At 33.9% G+C, this 22412-nt stretch overlaps 1 pseudogene; it reads right to left on the bottom strand.

Annotated features, from left to right (window-relative positions):
* Nucleotides 1-4006: 4006 nt before the first annotated feature.
* LOC137647197 (glutathione peroxidase-like) lies at nt 4007-22167 on the bottom strand (annotated as a pseudogene).
* Nucleotides 22168-22412: the final 245 nt, after the last annotated feature.

Genomic DNA, 22412 nt, shown 5'->3' with positions numbered 1-22412 from the left:
CCAAAGGCAACACTGAAGTCAAGACCAAATCATACGAATTTCAAGCAATGGATTTTTATACAACATTGAACAGTGTATCATTATTGTAAGAACACGCGAAGCTTCAAGGCTTTGCGAATCCAAACTTCTGACCACGTTACTGATAATTACTTTCAGATGTTTTGCCAACAAGCGTTATACATTTGTAGTTGAATCAGTAAAACTTCAAAAGTTTCAAGTTGCAGCAAATGTTTTGATGTTGAACAGGCTGATATAAGTATTTTTATAGTTATGTATGAATTATTTGTTTTAATGTTGTTAATATTTTTTAAAATGTTTTATTTTAATTTTTAATTACTTCTTATATCGTTTATTTATTTCCTTATTTATTTCCTTGTTTTCTTTATTCACTGGGCTATTTTTCCCTGTTGGAGCCCTTAGGCTTATAGCATCTTGCTCTTCCAATTAGGGTTGCAGCTTGGCTAATAAAAATAATAATAATAATAACAATAATAATAATAATAATAAATAATAATAATAATAATAATAATAGACTACAAATGGGTGGAGACTGCATGTGATCACCAGAAATAAAATGAGAATCAGCACTGAAAAACACTAGCTAGTGACGCATTACTTATCAGATGTCACCCAAACCTGTGAAGACCATAACCCTTTATAATGCTCTAGTTATCTCTAAGATTGTTTCCAGTTTCATACAGGTCTTTTATCCGTAGTTAACGTTATTATTTTCGAATTATGAATTATATTAAATAAGTTTTTTTTTTTTACTGTAGCTTATGATTTTTGCTACATGTGAAGGTCTGAGATAAGATGGAACTTTTGTGCCTTAAGGGAAGGATAGAGAGAAGAGCAAGAGGCCGGCAAAGGAAAAAAATTCTGGACAGCTTACTGTAGGATGTAAATGAGAATGTAACAGTTGGACAATTTATACAAAGAGCTAGGGACAATTGACAGCCTACGTCGAAGACATGGCACCTACATAGATAGATAGTAGGCCTACTATTCATTATCACCATCATCTCCTCATACGCCTATTACGCAAATGGCCTCGGTTAGATTTCGCCAGTAGTCTCTATCTTGAGCTTTTAATTCAACACTTATCCATTCATCATCTCTTACTTCGCGTTTCATAGTCCTCAGCCATATAGGCCTGGGTCTTCCAACTCTTCTAGTGCCCTGTGGAGCCAAGTTGAACGTTTGATGAACTAATCTCTCTTGGGGAGTGCGAAGAGCCTACTTTTTACCTCATTTTGGGAAGTCTCTAGATGCTAAAGCAATCTGTTGACGAGTTTTGTTCAGCTTTTCATTTACATGAATTCTTTTTGAGCCATGCACATGAAAACCAAGGGCAGAGGATATCACCTTAGCCTACCATACATACAGCATGAGACCAATTTATCCGAACTCAACGTAACCCTTGAGTAGGCCTACTTGGTCGGTGTTATACTCAAATGTAATTCCTTCAACATAGCTATTCATCATCATCATCATCATCTCCTCCCACGCCTAATGACGAAAAGGGCCAGTCGTCTCTATCTTGAGCTTTGCAGTGTTTTACTTAATTATTCCAGCTGTTACCAAGTTGTGGAATGATCTTCCTAATCGGGTAGTTGAATCAGTTGAACTTCAAAAGTTCAAAGTTGGAGCAAATGTTTTTATGTTGACCAGGCTGACATGAGTCTTTTTATAGTTTATATATGACATATCTGTTTTTGACATTGTTAATAGATTATATAGGACATATCTGTTTTGACGTTGTTACTGTTTTAAGAATGATATATTGTTAATTTATTCTCATCATTTATTTATTTCCTTATTTCCTTTCTTCACTGGGGTATTTTTCCCTATTGGAGCCCTTGGGCTTATAGCATCTTGCTTTTCCAACTAGGGTTGTAGCTTGGCTAATAATAATAATAATAATAATAATAACCCCCTCAACGTAGCTATTCATTATCATCTCCTACGCCTATTAACGCAAAGGGCCTCGGTTACATTTCACTCAAAAAATTACATTTTACTTAAAAAACAAAACAAAAAATCAATGATCAGGGGCATAACAGTATCTGGAACTTTAGCTATGGTGCTTAGAAAGACTTCGATAGTGTACATGACCCGTCAAAAAAGGGTGGCTAAATATGCAAGCACAGATTCAACCCTTTCCAACACCCCCTCCCCCCCTTTCCTAACAACAACTCGCCCGGTCGGCAATTTGTGGGAGAGTGATTTCAGAGTGTAACCTCCCTCACCAGGGTATGACTATTCTGTCTCCACCGTGATAAGATATATATATATATATATATATATATATATATATATATATATATAGATAGATCGATAGATAGATATATATACATATACAGTATATATATATATATATATATATATATATATATATATATATATATATATATACAGTATATACATATACATATATATACCGTATATATATATATATATATATATATATATATATATGTATATATATATATATATATATATATTGTATATATAAATAATATATATATGTATATATTTAGATAGATAGATAGATAGATAGACAGATTATCATACTTTCTATCTATTAGGCGAGATATTTTGTTATTCTTCCTTTGAAATTGGAAAAAAGCTATGACTCATACCAGTGGATTGGATTATGAATTCTGGACCAAAGATAATGCCCAGAGTTATGGGGTCCTTTGACTGGCCGGACAGAAATACATTGGATCCTTCTCTCTGATTACGGTTCACTTTCCCTTTACTTACACATACACCGAATAGTCTGATACATTCTTTACAGATTCTCCTCTGTCCTCATACGCCTGACAACACCGTTATTACCAAACAATTCTTATTCACCCAAGGGGTTAACTACTGCACTGCAATTGTTCAGTGGCTACTTTCCTCTAGGTAAAGGTAGAAGAGACTCTATAGCTGTGGTAAGCAGCTCTTCTCGGAGAAGGAAACTCCAAAATAACCGATATAAGAAATAATAAAATATCAAAATTCAAGATAAATAAAATCAAGTTAAAGGAAAATGTACTTTAAATAAAATCATAACGCTAAAATATAAGTTACACAAGTAAATGAATGTAACAATACTACACAGTATTCTAGAAGTTTTATTCCAGCTGTTACCAAGTTGTGGAATGATCTACCTAATCGGGTAGTTGAATCAGTAGAACTTCAAAAGTTCAAAATTGGAGCAAATGTTTTTATCTTGACCAGGCTGACATGAGTCTTTTTATAGTTTATATATGACATATCTATTTTGACGTTGTTACTGTTTTTAGAATGATTTATTGTTAATTTATTCTCATCACAATTATTTCCTTAAGTCCTCTCCTCACTGGGCTATTTTTCCCTATTGGAGCCCTTGGGTTTGTAGCATCTTGCTTTTCTAACTAGGGTTGTAGCTTGGCAAGTATTATTAATAATAATAATAATAACAATAATAATAATTATAATAATGATAATGATAATAATAACATGTAAATTTAATTAAAAACTTTATATCTTGTTCCCGAATCATTATTGTACTATACTATCTTTAAGTCTAAAGCAAGAAAACTGTACCTTCATATAAATAAAATTGTGTTTAAACCACACTTTACATTACTTTTACAAACTATTCCCTACCATGGTTAGCTAGCTAGCTGTCCTCATTCTCCTTTCACCCATCTTCCATATCACAAATATATATATATATATATATATATATATATATATATATATATATACATACATATATATATACACACACACATATATATATATATATATATATATATATATATATATATATATAAAATACAGCACTTTGTGTTCCCTACAAATACAATTTATATATGACTAAAAAAAAACTTAAATAAGAATAAATCAAGATGCTGTCAGCTATAAATATTTTCCAAATACGATTAAGAGAAAAAAAGTCCGCGGTTTTCCTACGCAAGACAACTAAGTGGCCAACGGGTTGATAGGGTCAATCAAAAGAAAAAAAGTTATATTTAAAAGTTTTATTGAGTGATGCCGTTTTCCAAGGACCGTGACATTAATGTGGTCAGGGCAGCACAACGCGTACATGACGTGAGAAGGGATCCGATCAGGCTGAATGTGCTTAGAAGACCATCACGGTCCCACTTCCGTCTTCCAACCCGCGCTCACCTTTGGGGGTTTCTAGCGAGGTCATCATAAATAGCCATGCCGCTGGCACACTGACCTGACCTCACATTGCCAAGGTCACGGGAAACACAGTGGAAAAGTATTTCTAAGAGCACTCAAAAGATGGCGTCATTGTTTTCTATAAAAAAAAAACTATAAGTAGTAGCTATGAGAAGCTACAAGAGCTAGCAGAAGTAGCTAAGAGAACTTGCATAACGTAGCTATGGAAATAATGCTATCGTGGTGATGTAGGCAAAATTAGATATAATATTACCAAAGCATTAAGATTTTTCTCAACGTTCATAATTTTGGGGAAAATTTAGCTTAGGTGACTTCTAAGAAGCGTTTAGAAAGTCCAGACGAAAAGGCGTTGAGAGTTTTATAGCCCCCTGGAGTCTATTCAGGCTGCTGCAGAAGGAACTTGATGTCATTCTCAATTTCGTTAGGTTTGGTGCCGGGGTCGTACCGCATGAAGGGCTTCCCGGACTTCGTGATGAGGAACTTCTCCCAATTCCAACGGATGTCGCCCGTCTTCAAGGGCTTGTAGTAGAGTTTGGTGGGGTCCGCTAGAGCGACGCGGGTACTTGGGCAGAAAGCCTAAAAATAGAAAAAAATTTACAGTTAGACGATTTAATATTTGGAGGTTCTTTGTTTCATGCTTTTATTTAAAAGATTCTCTTTAAATTGGTGTTTTTAAGATCGAAAATAGTAACAAAGTAAATTTAGGAACAATAACAGTGTTAGTCAATTAAAAATTTTGAGGCCATTCGTTTCGTGCAAAGATTCTCTTTAAATTAGTGTTGTTTTTAAAAGATAGAATAGCATTCGTCAAATGGTAACAAGGTAAATCTAGGCAAAAATAATAGTGTTAGTCGATTAAATATCTTGAGATTCTTTGTTTCATGCATTTATTTAAAAGATTTTCTTCAAATTAGAGGTGTTTTTAAAAGATAGAAAAGGGATTCATTAAAGGGTATCAAAGTAAATTTAGAAAAAAATACATTGTTAGATAATTTAATATCTGGAGGTTCTTTGTTTCATGCAATTATTTACAAAGATTCTCTTCAAATTAGTGTTGTTTTCAAAGACAGAAAAGGAATCCATCAATCGGTAACAAAGTAATTTTAGGAAAAATAACAGGGTTAGTCGATTAACTATCTTGATGTTCTTGATGTCATACATTTATTTAATTAAAAGGATTCTCTACCAATTGGTGTTGTTTCTAAAAGATGGAAAAGTGATTCCTCAAATGGCAACAAAGTAAATTTAGGAAAAATAACTTAGAAAATCAAAATTTTTGAGGCCATTTGTTTCGTGCATTTATTTAAAAGATTCTCTTCCCATTCTTGTTTTTTTTTTTTTCAAAAAGAGAAAAAGATGCATCAAATGTTAAAGTAATTTTGCGGCTAAAAAATTAATGGTCGACATCTGAAGATGAAATTTATCTATAAATGATATACGAAAACTCAGAATATTGATATAATTCGCATTCTATCCCAAACATATTACTATCATTCAGAATTCCGATACAAAATCTATCCATCCTTTAAAAACAAGAACTTTTAAGACCCTTGAATGCAAAACAGGCAGTTTGCAATTCTTATCAAATCTGAAACCTAACACAAAAGGTATGAACCATATCAACATTAAACTTTTAAGATCCTGAAATGCAAAGCAAAGTTTGTAAACCCAATTCAATCTGAAACACAACACTAAAGGTATGAACCATATCAACATTAAACTTTCAAGATCCTTGAATGCAAAACAAAGTTTGTAACCCCAATTAAATCTGAAACCTCACACAGAAAGTATGAACCATATCAACATTAAACTTTTAAAATCCTTGAATGCAAAGCAAAGTTTGTAAACCCAATTCAATCTGAAGCATAACACAGAAAGTATGAACTATATCAACATTAAACTTTTAAGATCCTTGAATGCAAAACAAAGTTTGTAAACCCAATTAAATTTTAAACATAACACAGAAAGTATGAACTATATAAACATTAAACTTTTAAGATCCTTGAATGCAAAACAAAGTTTGTAAACCCTTATAAATTCTAAAACATAACACAGAAAGTATGAACCATATCAACATTAAACTTTTACAGTTCCTGACATGCAAAACAAAGAGTTTGCAAACCTTTATCAATTCTGAAACAACACAGAAAGTATGAACCATATCAACTTTAAACTTTTAGGATCCTTGAATACAAATATCAACATTAAACTTTGACAGTTCCTGACATGCAAAACAAAGAGTTTGCAAACCCCAATCAAATCTTAAAAAGGACAGAAACTGGTAATGACGATGTGAAACCTACCTTCAGGTAAGTGTAAAGAGGGTGCTCGTTTTCCCCATTAACTTCTATCTTCTTGAAGAGGAGGAAATTTGGCTCGAAGCCATTTCCTGGACGAACGTGAGTAATTCCGTTCTTTAGTTCCGTTGCATTTGCAGCTGGCTCTTGCTGTTGGGGGGAAAGAATGCAGTCATTAGTGTGATATGAGAATATCTTGCTAGGTGGCTCTTAGGTCTAAAGGCCTTTAGTTTCGTTGTATTTGCAGATGGCTCTTGCTGTTAGGGGGGGGGGGGGGGGAAATTAGGTTATTAGTATGATATGACAATATCCTGCTAGGTGGTTCTTAGGTCTAAAGGATGGTTTACAGTCAAACGCTTCGTCGAACGCGGTTTGACAAAGCGTTTGAAGTGAATTACAATGCGAAGAGTTTATCAAAGTATCGATCAAATTTTAAAAATATATATATATATAAGATAAATTTTGCACATTTAGACGTGTTTTTCATATTCAAATAAGCCATAAATATTTATGATACATTAATGTCTGGATTCTCACTGACCTCGGGATCAGAGCCCCAGGCGAAATCACACAAAGACAAGCTTGCCGGACCAGGGTTCGACTCCTGGCCGGTCACAAGCTCTTGTCTTTGTGTGATTTCGCCTGGGGCTCTGATCCCGAGGTCGTTAAGAGAATCCAGACATTAATGTATCAAAATTATATATGGCTTATTTGAATATATATATATATATATATATATATATATATATATATAAATATATATATATAAATATATATATATATATATATATATATATATATATATAAAATTGGTCATCCAACTTCGACAAATAAAATATTTAAAAACAAAATATATTGTTAGAAATATTTGTTTCATTTCAGTTTAAAGCTATATTTGAGATTTACCAAAAAAAAAAAAAAAAAAAAAAAAATTTTTTTTTACACCATCAACTGCGTCTAAACAGAAGAGGTCTTAGCATGACGTTCCTTAACCCCGAACTATAAATAACCTCAATAGAGTCCCTCTTATAAACACGACTTTCCGAACTCGAACCTCATGGTAACAGTGACACTGAGTCTCGCCATTAATGAGAGACTTCTTGGAAGATGTTTACATAAATGATAAGGAGAGAGAGAGCTCTTAGTAACTGAGACCAGAGTCTTATTTAAGTGCAACGTGATACCTTCAGAATTGGCACCAATTAAAAGACCGCATGAGTGTCACGTGATCTGCTATGCAAATGTTATTTTGTCTACTACAACGATGGCGTCTGTCTGGTTAGTTCTAATGGCGTTGAGGTTTATCCACTTTGGAATGTTATAACTCTGTACATTTTTTAATTATTCAAAAAAATTAAAAGAGATTTATATTTTTCTTACTGATGTATAATCTCATCACTGTTAGAGACATTATAGAACATAGAATTTGAAATTGAATTTTTTGCACTTTGTAATGATACAACTCTGCATTTATTGATTCGAAAAAAAATAAAAAGTTATTCATATTTACTTTAATGATGCATAATCTCATCATTGTTAGAGTTATTGTGGAAAATAGAATTTGAAATTGAAGTTTTTGCACTTTAGAATGATATAACTACATTTATTAATTATTCAAAAAAATTGAAAAGATATTTATATTTTTCTTACTGATGTATAATCTCATCACTGTTAGAGACATTATAGAGAAAAGAATTTGAAATTGAAATTTTTTGCACTTTGGAATGATACAATTCTGCATTTATTAATTCGAAAAAAAAATTAAAAAGATATTTATATTTTTCTTACTGATACATCATCTCCTCACTGTTAGAGACATTATGGGAATAAAATTTGGAATTAGAATTTTTGCACTTTGGAATGATATAACTATACTTGATTTTTTTTTAATGAGGCGCATTTGTACCGACTCGCAGTGGTGCCCTTTTAGCTCGGAAATCTTTCCTGCTATCTGAATGGTTAGAATTATCTTGTCCAACCAATCAGCGATTAGGAAACTTTTGCGAGCTAAAAGGGCACCCCTGCGAGTCTGTGTAAATCTGCCTCACTAAAAAGAATTAACTATACATTTATTAATTATTAAAAAAAATATGAAATTTATTTATATTTATTTTAATGATACATCATCTCATCACTGTTAAGAGACATTATAGAGAATAGAATTTGAAATTGAAATTTTTGCAATTTGGAATGATACAATTTTGCATTTATTAATTATTCGAAAAAAAAAATAAAAAGAGATTTACATTTTTCTTACTAATGCATAATTTCATCACTGTAAATTATAATGGAGAATAGAATTTGAAATCAAATTATACAGTAAGAAAAACCTTATCTTTACTACATAAGTCAAGTTATACTATAGTCAATTCTTTTCAGTGAGGCAGATTTGCACAGACTCGCAGGGGTACCCTTTTAGCTCGGAAAAGTTTCCTGATCGCTGATTGGTTGGACAAAATAGTTCTAACCAATCAGATAGCAGGAAACTTTTTCCGAGCTATAATGGCACCGCTGCGAGTCAGTGCAAATGCGCCTCATTAAAAAAAAATGGACTATAAGTGTAAGAATATCTCCGGATATCCTGTCTTATGATACTGAACTATTATTAATTGTGAAGCATTTTACTTGTGGATTTTCATAACCATATACTACATGCATGTATGCATATTCGTGAGAGAGAGAGAGAGAGAGAGAGAGAGAGAGAGAGAGAGAGAGAGAGAGAGAGAGAGAGAGAGAGAGAGACCCCTAACCTAAATCTGTGACGTCAAATGAAACAAATATGACTCGTATGTCTGTCGATCTATCTATCTATCTATATATATATATATATATATATATATATATATATATATATATATATATATATACAGTATATGTATATAAGTACATATATTTAGTGTATATATATACATACATATATATAGAGTATATGTATATAAGTACATATATACAGCGTATATATACAAATATATATATATATATATATATATATATATATATATATATATATATATATATACAGTACATGTATATAAGTACATATATACAGTATATATATATATATATATATATATATATATATACAAACACACACACAAATACTATTTACTTTACAAAATACCCCTAAACAAAACAGACCAAAAAGTAACCAAACAAACAAGCATAAAAACCCCTATAAAAAAAACCCTAAAAACACTTCTCCAAAGTGTCTCCAACACCACCGAAAATTGTACCCAAAGCCCCAAAAAACCACAAGAGAGGAACAACTCACTTTGCCAAACTGGTTGCAAGGAAAGCCCAACACCTCGAAGTTGTCGTAAGACTGATGAAGCACATTCATGTCAAGGTACTGGGCGGTGTAACCTCAGTAGGTGGCCACATTCACGATGAGCACAACCTGTTAGGAATGTATGAAAAATATATATTAAAGATTTTGTTGGCATTGATACCTGTATACAAGCACGAACAAACACACAAATTTATGGGTGTGTAATATATATATATATGTATATATATATATATATATATATATATATATATATATATATATATATATATATATATCAGACGCCAATACTTGCCTGGTGTCACAACTTAAAGAAAGGTTGATATATATATATATATATATATATATATATATATATATATATATATATATATATATATACATACATATATTAAATATACTGTATGTTATAGATATGGTATTGTCTGTAACATTGAAACTGTAATCTCCATACCAATATATCTCCAGTACAGTATATAATCACACCAAGCGAATGTGTAATACGTGCACAGTATGTATATACATAGCATAAACACATATTACGAACGCCACTGTCCTGGAGTCATACATCCTGTCACTTAGTTTTATCACAATAAAAATACGTATCCGGCAAACAATGTTTTGACAGGTAGAGATAGAAAAAAATAGATTTCCTTTGTCTTTTCAATTGAATTTTATAAAACACAGTATAAAAACATTTCTTTAATTAAATCCAATATACAGAAAGCTACCATTTTATTTTCTAGTTTTCTTTGATCTTTGATCTTTCATTGCAGAATCCTTCCTTCCATAGATAGAACCTTACTCCTCCCAGACACAAATTGACATCTTTTGAATTCGTCTGTTAACGGGGGCTGAAGTTAGAAAAATAAGACATCTCTTATCTCAAGTAACTTGAAAAAACTTAAAAAAAAAAAAATCATACCTCTACCAAAATAAGCAAAAGATTAAATTGTATTGTATGAAAACAGTAAACATCTAAAATTGCGTTACCGGAAAGCACGCATCCGGCAAACGCATTACAGTTTCGTAGGCCTTAATGTATAGTATGAAAGCGTAAGGAAACAGTTCTCTTATCGAAAAACTTTAAATAAACTAGAGGAACACTCAGTAGAAAGCAGACCTCCGACGCGGCAGCTTATTTCTCGACCTTTTGCTCGACCGTGAACTTCACCTTTGACCCTGACTCAAATTAATGACCTTGACCTTCCAAAATGTAATCACTTCCAGCTTTTTACATAACAGTTAATCCCTACAAGTTTCATTACTCTGCGATTAAAATTGCTGCCAGAAAGCTGTTCACAAACACACACACACACAAAGAGAGGGTAAAACATAACCTCCTTCCAACTACGTTGGCGGAAAGAAAAAAACACGTTTTTCCAGCTTTTTACATAACGGTTAATCTCTGCAAGTTTCATTACTCTACGATTAAAATTGCGGCCAGAAAGCTGTTCACAAACAAACACACACATAAACAGGGGGTAAAACATAACATCTCTCAAACTTCGTTAGCAGAGGTGAAAAAAAAAAACAGGTTCGCAAACATACAATAAAAGCCAACTAATCATATACAACATGAACCTTATGCAATGTAGCAATAAAATGTTGCAATACAGTGTTGCAATAACAACGTTGTTTTTGTCAGGCAATGATATCAACATAGCCTTCAAGATAATTGTGATTAGCAAAAAAAAAAAAAAAAAAAAAAAAAAAAGCGGAATTTTATACCTCTGCATAATAAGATAAAACCGTTTATGAAACCAAGAACTGTTTTCAAAACATTCATGATCCATAATGAAAACAACGGCTTTAGTTTCAAATAAGCAGTGAGTCCGTGGTCATGCGATATTTTCTTAGTCCTCTCTCCCTACCGTTACTTAAGATTATATCTTTGCGCATACGAAAAATGCGTATGTGTGCGTGTGTCTATGAAAGAGAGGGAGGATTATTAAAGAATGATTTTGAAATTATAATAGAAATAAATAATGTGTGTGTCATTGAGGGAGAGAAAATACAAACTTGAGAATGATTTTGAAATTATAATAAAAATAAATAATGTGTATGTCAGTGAGAGTGATATTTGACATTTGTGAATAATTTTGAAATTATAATCAAAATAAATAATGTGTGTGTCAGTGAAGGAGAGAGAATCAAAACTTGAGAATGATTTTGAAAATATAATTAAAATATAAAACATAATAGATATCACTAGCAAGCATTGGATTCTTTTTATTCTTTTTTTTTTTTTTTTTTTAAATATGACCATGATTTTAATGTCTTCATTAACCACAAGTCAAAGAAAAACTTCTCTCAGACGTTTGTCTAGTTTGGTACTGATAAAAAAACATAAAGCTTATGCAGTCAGAGCTTTTAAGCTTAATCAACTTACAGCTTAGTATTTATATAATACCATTTGAGAGAGAGAGAGAGAGAGAGAGAGAGAGAGAGAGAGAGAGAGAGAGAGAGAGAGAGAGAGAGAGAGAGAGAGAGAGAGATAGTTTAAGTTTTAATAAGTTTGACATATGAATCACACTTGGTATATCCAAGGCTGGATGATACATGATGCTCAATTATTCATATTCTGGCCTATTAAGCCGAAGGGATCAGTTCTAGTTGTTATTAAACTGTTTGCTTTGGACACTGTTTATGTATTTATATAAACACACACACACACACCCACACACACACACATATATATATATATATATATATATATATATATATATATATATATATATATATATATATATATATATATATATATATATATATATACATATATATATGTGTGTGTGTATGTGTGTGTGTGTTTGTGTGCGTGTGTGTATCCGAGTGTATTTTAGGTTAAGAAAGCAAACTTGTAAGTTTGTGCGCTGTCTAAAAAAGTAGATAAAAATATACCCGAAAGCAAAAGAAAAAAAAACCAACACGAACTATGATGGGAAAACGACTTTGACAGAGAGCCTTTATATCTCTCCATGTTAATCAAACTAGGAAGAGACCGGCTCTCTCTCTCTCTCTCTCTCTCTCTCTCTCTCTCTCTCTCTCTCTCTCTCTCTCTCTCTCTCTCTCTCTATATATATATATATATATATATATATACATATATATATATATATATATATATATATATATATATATATATATATATATATATATATACACACACACACACACACACACACACACATATATATATATATATATATATATATATATATATATATATATATATATATATATATCTGGAGAAAGCATATCATAGAGTTGATAGGGAAGCAATGTGGAATGTGATGAGGTTATATGGAGTTGGTGGAAGGTTGTTGCAAGCAGTGAAAAGTTTCTACAAAGGTAGTAAAGCATGTGTTAGAATAGGAAATGAAGTGAGCGATTGGTTTCCGGTGAGAGTGGGGCTGAGACAGGGATGTGTGATGTCGCCGTGGTTGTTTAACTTGTATGTTGATGGAGTGGTGAGAGAGGTGAATGCTCGAGTGCTTGGACGAGGATTAAAACTGGTAGGCGAGAATGATCATGAATGGGAGGTAAATCAGTTGTTGTTTGTGGATGATACGGTACTGGTAGCAGACACAGAAGAGAAGCTTGACCGACTAGTGACAGAATTTGGAAGGGTGTGTGAGAGAAGGAAGTTGAGAGTTAATGTAAGAGTAAGGTTATGAGATGTACGAGAAGGGAAGGTGGTGCAAGGTTGAATGTCATGTTGAATGGAGAGTTGCTTGAGGAGGTGGATCAGTTTAAGTACTTGGGGTCTGTTGTTGCAGCAAATGGTGGAGTGGAAACAGATGTACGTCAGAGAGTGAATGAAGGTTGCAAAGTGTTGGGGGCAGTTAAGGGAGTAGTAAAAAATAGAGGGTTGGGCATGAATGTAAAAAGAGTTCTATATGAGAAAGTGATTGTACCAACTGTGATGTATGGATCGGAGTTGTGGGGAATGAAAGTGCTGGAGAGACAGAAATTGAATGTGTTTGAGATGAAGTGTCTAAGGAGTATGGCTGGTGTATCTCGAGTAGATAGGGTTAGGAACGAAGTGGTGAGGGTGAGAACGGGTGTAAGAAATGAGTTAGCGGCTAGAGTGGATATGAATGTGTTGAGGTGGTTTGGCCATGTTGAGAGAATGGAAAATGGCTGTCTGCTAAAGAAGGTGATGAATGCAGAGTTGATGGGAGAAGTGCAAGAGGAAGGCCAAGGTTTGGGTGGATGGATGGTGTGAAGAAAGCTCTGGGTGATAGGAGGATAGATGTGAGAGAGGCAAGAGAGCGTGCTAGAAATAGGAATGAATGGCGACCGATTGTGACGCAGTTCCGGTAGGCCCTGCTGCTTCCTCCGGTGCCTTAGATGACCGCGGAGGTAGCAGCAGTAGGGGATTCAGCATTATGAAGCTTCATCTGTGGTGGATAATGTGGGAGGTTGGGCTGTGGCACCCTAGCAGTACCAGCTGAACTCGGCTGAGTCCCTGGTTAGGCTGATAGAATGTAGAGAGTAGAGGTACCCTTTTTTGTTTTGTTTCATTGTTGATGTCGGCTACCCCCCAAAATTGGGGGAAGTGCCTTTGGTATACGTATGATGATATATATATATATATATATATATATATATATATATATATATATATATATATATATATATATATATGTTCGCATACTCTACTATACAATGTAACCTTATTCACAGATTCAACACACTCATCTCTAGGTGAGGAAGAGTCCTTCTATCCTTCTACTTCCTATCCTCAATCATAAGAAACAAACGACTGACTTCAACGATTATCCTTGAACTCGAGCCCTTTGGCGCAATAAAAGGAGAGTCCTTACAGCCCTTCGCATTCAAGGACACAACAGATTTTGCCGAAGGGTGAAAACAAGGAAAATCTCTTGGCCAGAAAACACCTACATTCTTCTTCTTCTCCTCCTCCCTCTTCTTCTTCTTTTTCTCCTCCCTCTTCTTCTTTTTCTTCTTCTCCTCCCTCTTCTTCTTCTTCTTTCTCCTCCCACTTCTTCTTCTCTACCTCCCTCTCCTTCTTCTTCCTTCTCCTCCCACTTCTTCTTCTCTTCCTCTCTCTCTCTCTCTCCTTCTTCTTCTTCTTCCTCCTCCCTCTCTTTCTTCTTCTTCTTCTCTCACTCCCTCTCCTCCTTCTTCCTTCTCCTCCCACTTCTTTTTCTCTTCCTCCCTCTCCTTCTTCTTTTTTTTATAAACATCCGTGCGTGCGTCAGAGATTACTTTCGACATATTAGGTAAGATTGGAAACCTGTGTCTTCAATCAAGGTTTCTCTCTTTTTTTTTCTTTTTTTTTAGCTAAACTAGTTCCTGTACGACATTCTTCTTGTATTTTATACGAACAACTCTCTCAAGTCAACGAAGTTGGAAAGTGTTTGCCATACCAATGTACTTCTCTCTCTCTCTCTCTCTCTCTCTCTCTCTCTCTCTCTCTCTCTCTCTCTCTCTCTCTCTCTCTCTGCAAATGTGTAAGTGAAGGTATATTATATACTGTACACACTAAGCTGTAAGAGGCGAAATTTCTTACGAGACAAAATCGTAAACATTTCAATGGACATAAACTCAATTAATGTTAGAAAAGAATACGAATACGTAATCATTGCCTATTGTAGCTTGTTTTACCTTGCTTTAGCACTAGTTCGTTTTTATATCAGTTTTCTCATTGTTGGTTTTATAGGTAGTAGGGTGGCCAGGGCACTACCCACACGTTGGGATACTACCGCTAGAGAGTTATGGGGTCCTTTGACTGGCCAGACAAATCTTCTTTCAAGGGGTTAACTACTGCACTATAATTGTTCAGTGGCCACTTTCCTCATGGTAAGGGTCGAAGAGACTCTTTAGCTATGGTAAACAGCTCTTGTAGGAGAAAAACATTCCAAAATCAAACCATTGCTTTCAAGTCTTGGGTAGTGCCATAGCATCTGTACCATGGTCTTCCACTGGCTTGGGTTAGAGTTGTCTTGCTTGAAGGTACACTCGGCCACACTATTCCATCTTATTTATCTTCCTCTTGTTTTGTTATAGTTTTTATAATTTATATATGAAATATCTATTTCAATATTATTAGTTCTTAAAAAATTTTAATTGTTAATTATTTCTCATATTCCTTGTTTCCTTTCCTCGCTGGGCTATTTTCCCTGTTGGAGCCCCTGGGCTTATAGCATCCTGCTATTCCAACTAGGGTTGTAGCTTTGCAAGTAATAATAATAATAATAATAATAATAATAATAATAATAATAATAATAATAATAATAATAATAATGGGAAGATAGTGAGGTAATCAATGCATATTGTAGCATGTTTTACCTTCCTTGTCTTTAATGTGTTTTTTTTATACAAGCTTTCACATTGTTAGTTTTAACCGGTGGGCTTTTTGTACCATAAGCGTAGGCGAGGGACTTATCCCGTGAGAGGATATATCCTTGAGGATTCTATATAGGGTCTCTGCGTCTCCTGCATTAGATGATGACGTTATGACTCTTAATATAGTAACGACGGCGGCGGCGGTGATGATGATGATGATGATGATGGGCTTAAAAAGGGTGTTATTCTTTTTATTGTTTTTTGTTACTGCTTTCCCGCCTATTAAATTCATTATTATTATTATTATTATCCGCCTTTTAAATTCATTATTATTATTATTATTATTATTATTATTATTATTATTATTATTACTTGCTAAGCTAAAACCCTAGTTGGAAAAGTAGAATACTAAAAGCCCGACGGTTCCAACCGGGAAAATAGCCCAGTGAGAAAAGGAAATAAGGAAACAAGGAAAGTACTTAACAATTAAAATAAAATTTCTCACATATGGTTTATTTATTTCCTTTCCTAACTAGGCTACTTTTCCTTTTTGGAGTCCTTAGGCTTATAGCATCCTCCTTTTCCAATTAAGGTTGTAACTAATAATAATAATACCAATAACAAAAGATCCCTCTTATGCGCAATAATAATAATAATAACAACAACAACAACAACAATAATAATAATAACAAAAGATTCCCTTTACACGCAACAACAACAACAATAATAATAACAATAATAATGATAATAATAATAATAATAATAAGGACACGCAACAACAACAACAACAACAATAATAATAATAAATAACAAAAGATTCCCTTTAAACGCAACAACAACAACAACAATAATAATAATAATAATAATAATAATAATAATAATAATAATAATAATAATAATAATTAATACAAGATTTTCTTAGTGCGCAATACAAAATGCAAATCTAATTCAAATTGAGATACAACGTAATACACAATACAATTATATAACTACACTACTGAAACGACTCTCACCTTGCCCTTGTAATCCGAGAGCGAAACATTGCGCGTCTCGAACAGGTCCTCCTCAGCGTAATCGTAGATGGTACCTCCGTTGGAGGGATGGTGGAAGCACGCCCGTGAAGCAACGCGCTCCTGGGCGCGAACGCCCACGCCGATGGCGGCTAGGGATACCAGCCCCGCCCACAACATCCTGGAAAGGAAAGGACCATGGGGGATGAATTTGGTTTCGGGGTGGAGACTTGTTCAAGATGCAAGTTGGGAAAATTGTACTGAGAGAGAGAGAGAGAGAGAGAGAGAGAGAGAGAGAGAGAGAGAGAGACTAATTCAAAAGTTAGTAAATTTGTTCAGAGAGAGACTTATTAAAGATACAAGTTAGTAAATTTGTTCTGAGAGAGACTTATTAAAGATACAAGTTAGTAAATTTGTTCTGAGAGAGAGAGAGAGAGAGAGAGAGAGAGAGAGAGTGAGAGAGAGAGAGAGAGAGAGACTTTTTCAAAATGCAAGTTAGAAAGTGTACACACACCACACACACAGAGAGAGAGAGAGGAGAGAGAGAGAGAGAGACTTATTCAAGATAAAAGTTAGTAAATTTGTTCTGTGAGAGAGAGAGAGAGAGAGAGGAGAGAGAGAGAGAAAGAGAGAGAGATTACACGCTTCACTGCATTATAATCACAAGTATACCAAAAAGAAGCATTGTGCTTTTTAAAATCTAAGAATTTCTTCCAAACCGAGAACTTATTCGACAAGTAACATCTACAGGAATAATTCTAATTGCGCAGTCTCGCTAAAATCATGAAAATAACAAATTCAAGACGAATATAATCAAAACATTATTCTAGGAAGGATTTGTCTCGAAGACAACAACTTGGAAAAGGTTGAAGTTCAACTCCACTCGTTGATCACTAGAAAACCCTCGGCGAACCTGTTCAGGTTGCCGGATGTTAAATGATTAACTTTCTTTTTATCTTTTTATTTGAACCGCACGACTTCTTAGATAAATATTTAACAATCCCCCAACCTCCTTTCAAGCTTTTAATTATGAATTTTATCATCATATCTATTCTGGTGCGTTTCCTTTTTTAATAAAATATATGACAAATCCAACGTTGCTAAAACTAAATTACTTAAGAGATAATTAACTAACTGGATTAAATAATCTAAATCGCCGCTTGATTATTACTTAAGCTCAAAGTGGTTATGAGAGAGAGAGAGAGAGAGAGAGAGAGAGAGAGAGAGAGATTACCTTCAGTCACAAACAAAAGGTGTACAGTCAACAAGCACACAAAAAATCATTACAACACAAAGTTCGGTGGTTATTTCACCAGAGAGAGAGAGAGAGAGAGAGAGAGAGAGAGAGAGAGAGATACACTTACACAAGACGATCATTTCAACGCAAACACATTTGCAAGTGATTTCACCGAGAGAGAGAGAGAGAGAGAGAGAGAGAGAGAGACTTACACAAGACGATCATTTCAACGCAAACACATTTACAAGTGATTTCACCAAGAGAGAGAGAGATATACACTTACACAAGATGATCATTTCCAGGCATACTAGTTTGGCAGTGATCTCACAGGGCGCTCTTGTCGTGAGATTACGTAACAACCTTAGGACCACACTAGGACTAAGATTAGGACCCAATAGGATAAACAAAAATGGATGACGCTATCCGTGAAGTAGGAAAGGCTATTCTATTCCCTTTAGTTTGTGGTGGCCTATTTGGTAAAGTCCCAGACTGGTAGTCGCCAGACTGGGGTTCGAGTCCCGCTCAAACTCGTTAGTTCCTTGTGAGCTAAGGATGGGGAGTTGGGGAGCTTATAGGTCTATCTGCTGAGTCATCAGCAGGCATTTGCCTGGCCCTCCTTGTTCTTAGCTTGTGTGAAAAGGGGGCTTGGGCGCTGATCATATGTACATATGGTCAGTCTCTAGGGCATTGTCCTGCTTGATAGGGCAATGTCATTGTCTCTTGTCTCTGCTATTCATGAGCGAGCTTTAAACCTAGTTTGCGTGAGGTACCTATAGCCTACTCCTTGTGAGTTATATGTTCTTCCAATATCAGTTCAAGTTTCACTTTTACACGTAACTAACCTGTTTTTGGGGGGTCATGAACTCCTAAGGTGAGCCAAGTGAAGTTATCTCTGTATGCATTATTCATATTACCCGCATAAAGCGTAAACACATTACATGGGTACCGCTGTATCGATGTATACTACACATCAATACGACATTATATACCTCGAACAAATCGATCTATTTCTTCTTTTGGGAATAGTCGTGAACATATAAAAATCAATTGGAATATGAATAAGCACGGTATACGAATGAAAAGCATACACAAATCATATGCTCAGTTACCAAATGGACTTGGGAAACTCTTATCTCCTATAGTCAATTCTTTTTAGTGGGGCAGATTTGCACCGACTCGCAGGGGTGCCCTTTTCGCTCGGAAAAGTTTCCTGATCGCTGACTGGTTGAGCAAGATAATTCTAACCAATCAGATAGCAGGAAACTTTTCCGAGCTAAAAGGGCATCGCTGCGAGTCAGTGCAAATGCGTCTCATAAAAAAAAATTGAGTATAGTTCAGGCCGATTCGATGAACGATTTAAATATTTTTAATTAAATTTAAAGAAATTATTTTTTATTAAGTTCAAAAGCTCATTCAACTAGGATAGGCCTACCCGTATGTCGGCAGAAGGTATTTCTTTTCACGCTAAGCAGTCACTATCAATTCTAATTTAATAGATTTAGAATTTATATGAAAAAACTTAGCGTTTCCTCGAATCTTAGAAAAGTTTCATCATTCAACTGGATATATTCATTATTAGTTATTACTCTATTCGTGATTAATATTATTTTCACCCTCAGTGGCCTATACTTTGAACGCCTTGCAATTATATATTCAGCTTGAAAGATTAATGATTATGCATAGAAATAACACACACGTCTTCAAGTGGACGTGTCCCGGGTACGTTTGAAGAGCAGTGTAGAATTAGAATTATAGTTTGACATTCTATACAAGTAAGAGATATGCATTCATTAAATCATGCTTCGAACCAAACAAAGAGGCTGTTGTTCAAAGCACGCGTTTCTATTTATAGTACGAAGGACTAGGCCTATGCTGTGAGCTGTATATTAAAGTATATCCACGGTTCTGGCTATACCCTTGGACTTATAGCATCTTGCTTTTACAACTAGGGTTGTAGCCTAGCTAATAATAATAATAATAATAATAATAATAATAATAATAATAATAATAATAATAATAATAATAATAGCGGCATAGCGGGGGAAGAAAGCATGCCGCTATTATTATTATTATTATTATTATTATTATTATTATTATTATTATTATTACTCGCTAAGCTACAACCCTAGTTGTAAAAGCAAGATGCTATAAGTCCATGGGCTCAAACAGGGAAAAATAACCCAGTGAGGAAAGGAAATAAGCAAATAAATAAACGATTTAAGAAGTACGTAACAATTAAAATAAAATATTTTTTAAAAACACAATGGAACTGACAGATATTTTGCCTAGGTAAGAAAAAAAATAGGATTTCGAATAAGTAAAGGCACGTAAAAGAACTAAAAAAATTTGGCATTAAGCGGTAAAGATACGTATTGAAAAAGATATACTTGCTCAAAAAAAAAAAAAAAAACTATGGACAATATCAAACTTAAGCAGTCGTGTTTATCAACAATAATTATTTCGGTCACATCATTTAACAGAAAATTCATATCACATGACCAAATGATTAACGGGATTCGAAAAATTTATAATCACTATAATTTGCAAAGAAAATTTTGGGGTATGACAACGAGGAAGTAAACAGTTTGTTTTCCAATCTCATCAGAACATAGGCGACCTTTTTTTTATTCCACAAACATATCGGTTTAGTGCATAAATATCCTATATATTCTGTAGATGCGACTAAAAATCTATTTAAGAACTCCGCAGTCTCTCGAGTTTCAATCTTCGAAAATTTCAAAAGGAAAATACAATAATAATTAAAAAATGTCCTCGATTAGTTCTATATAATGAAGGTTTAAAGATTAAAGCACATTTATAAAATATTTCAAAGACTTTGAGTTTAACTAAACAAAAAGATGGTTATCAATGTCTTTTATATCTTGCATTAATATTTACAATTTAATGTTTATAGAATACATACTAGTCATTCTCTTATATAACCACTTTTATAATATATAACGAGAGAGAGAGAGAGAGAGAGAGAGAGAGAGAGAGAGAGAGAGAGAGAGAGAGAGAGAGAGAATGTTTATGGAACACATACTAAGGTCATTCTCTTATATAACCACTTTTATAAGAGAGAGAGAGAGAGAGAGAGAGAGAGAGAGAGAGAGAGAATGTTGAATTGTAGGTTTTGCATTAATGTCAATAAGACTGAGATAAGTAAATGTTAGTATATAAGAATCTGAAATAGATAATGTGATATAATAGCCCATATACATTTTAAGTATAGGCCTATTTTGAGATCAAAACATATAGTCTATTTTCTTCACGCTTTACCTAGTCTGAACGGAGAAGTTATCTTCTAGAAATCCTAGTAAAATACATTTCTATTTATTATGAAGATCTTAGTATTAAAAGAAATACAACATTGGCATTCGACTAAGTAAAAACATTCGAGTATAAGTTTTTCCACAATCTACGAGTCATTATTTTCAATTGTTAGTTCCACAATTTACGTGACTGCACATCTTAAAACACATTTATAAAAGAAAAAAAAAACTATCATTCTAACACAAGTTAATCTCAAAGAGGACTTATGGGACATAAGTCCTCTTTGACCTTAACAAAGCAGCAATACATATTTTTTATAGAACAAGAATAACTATACTACCAACACACGCATGTACATTAAGGTATTATCTACAACAGTAAAATCACTTGGATATATGTAAGCTTACCTGTTGGGGCTACAAACGATCCTTATGCTACGTCCGCCAGACGTAGACTGACTCTAGGAACTTGGAGGGAGGCTGTTTATGATGCGTCCTGTGAATCCAAAGTTTGAGGAGAGCCGCTCGTTGCGTAAGCAAACCAAACTATCGTACATCTTTGGGAAGAATTGTCGTTCTCTCTCATTCCAGTTTAGATGTATTACGTCATGTTACAGTGCGTTTTATTTCAGTTTCCGAGCGTAATACTGCACATGGAAGTAATTCATCGGTCTAAATTAGATACTCAATAGTTTGTCTATTATATTTCCTACTTACATAAAAAAATGGCTACGATTAGTTCTCGTGCCAATTAATTAAATTTCCTTCCAAGGTGCAACTGATCGTTAGTACAGAATCATCAGACTTCAA

Source organism: Palaemon carinicauda, chromosome 9 (assembly GCF_036898095.1).
Source record: "Palaemon carinicauda isolate YSFRI2023 chromosome 9, ASM3689809v2, whole genome shotgun sequence".
In the NCBI taxonomy this organism is placed as follows: domain Eukaryota; kingdom Metazoa; phylum Arthropoda; class Malacostraca; order Decapoda; family Palaemonidae; genus Palaemon; species Palaemon carinicauda.
This window is presented reverse-complemented; position numbering and strand designations above follow the sequence as displayed.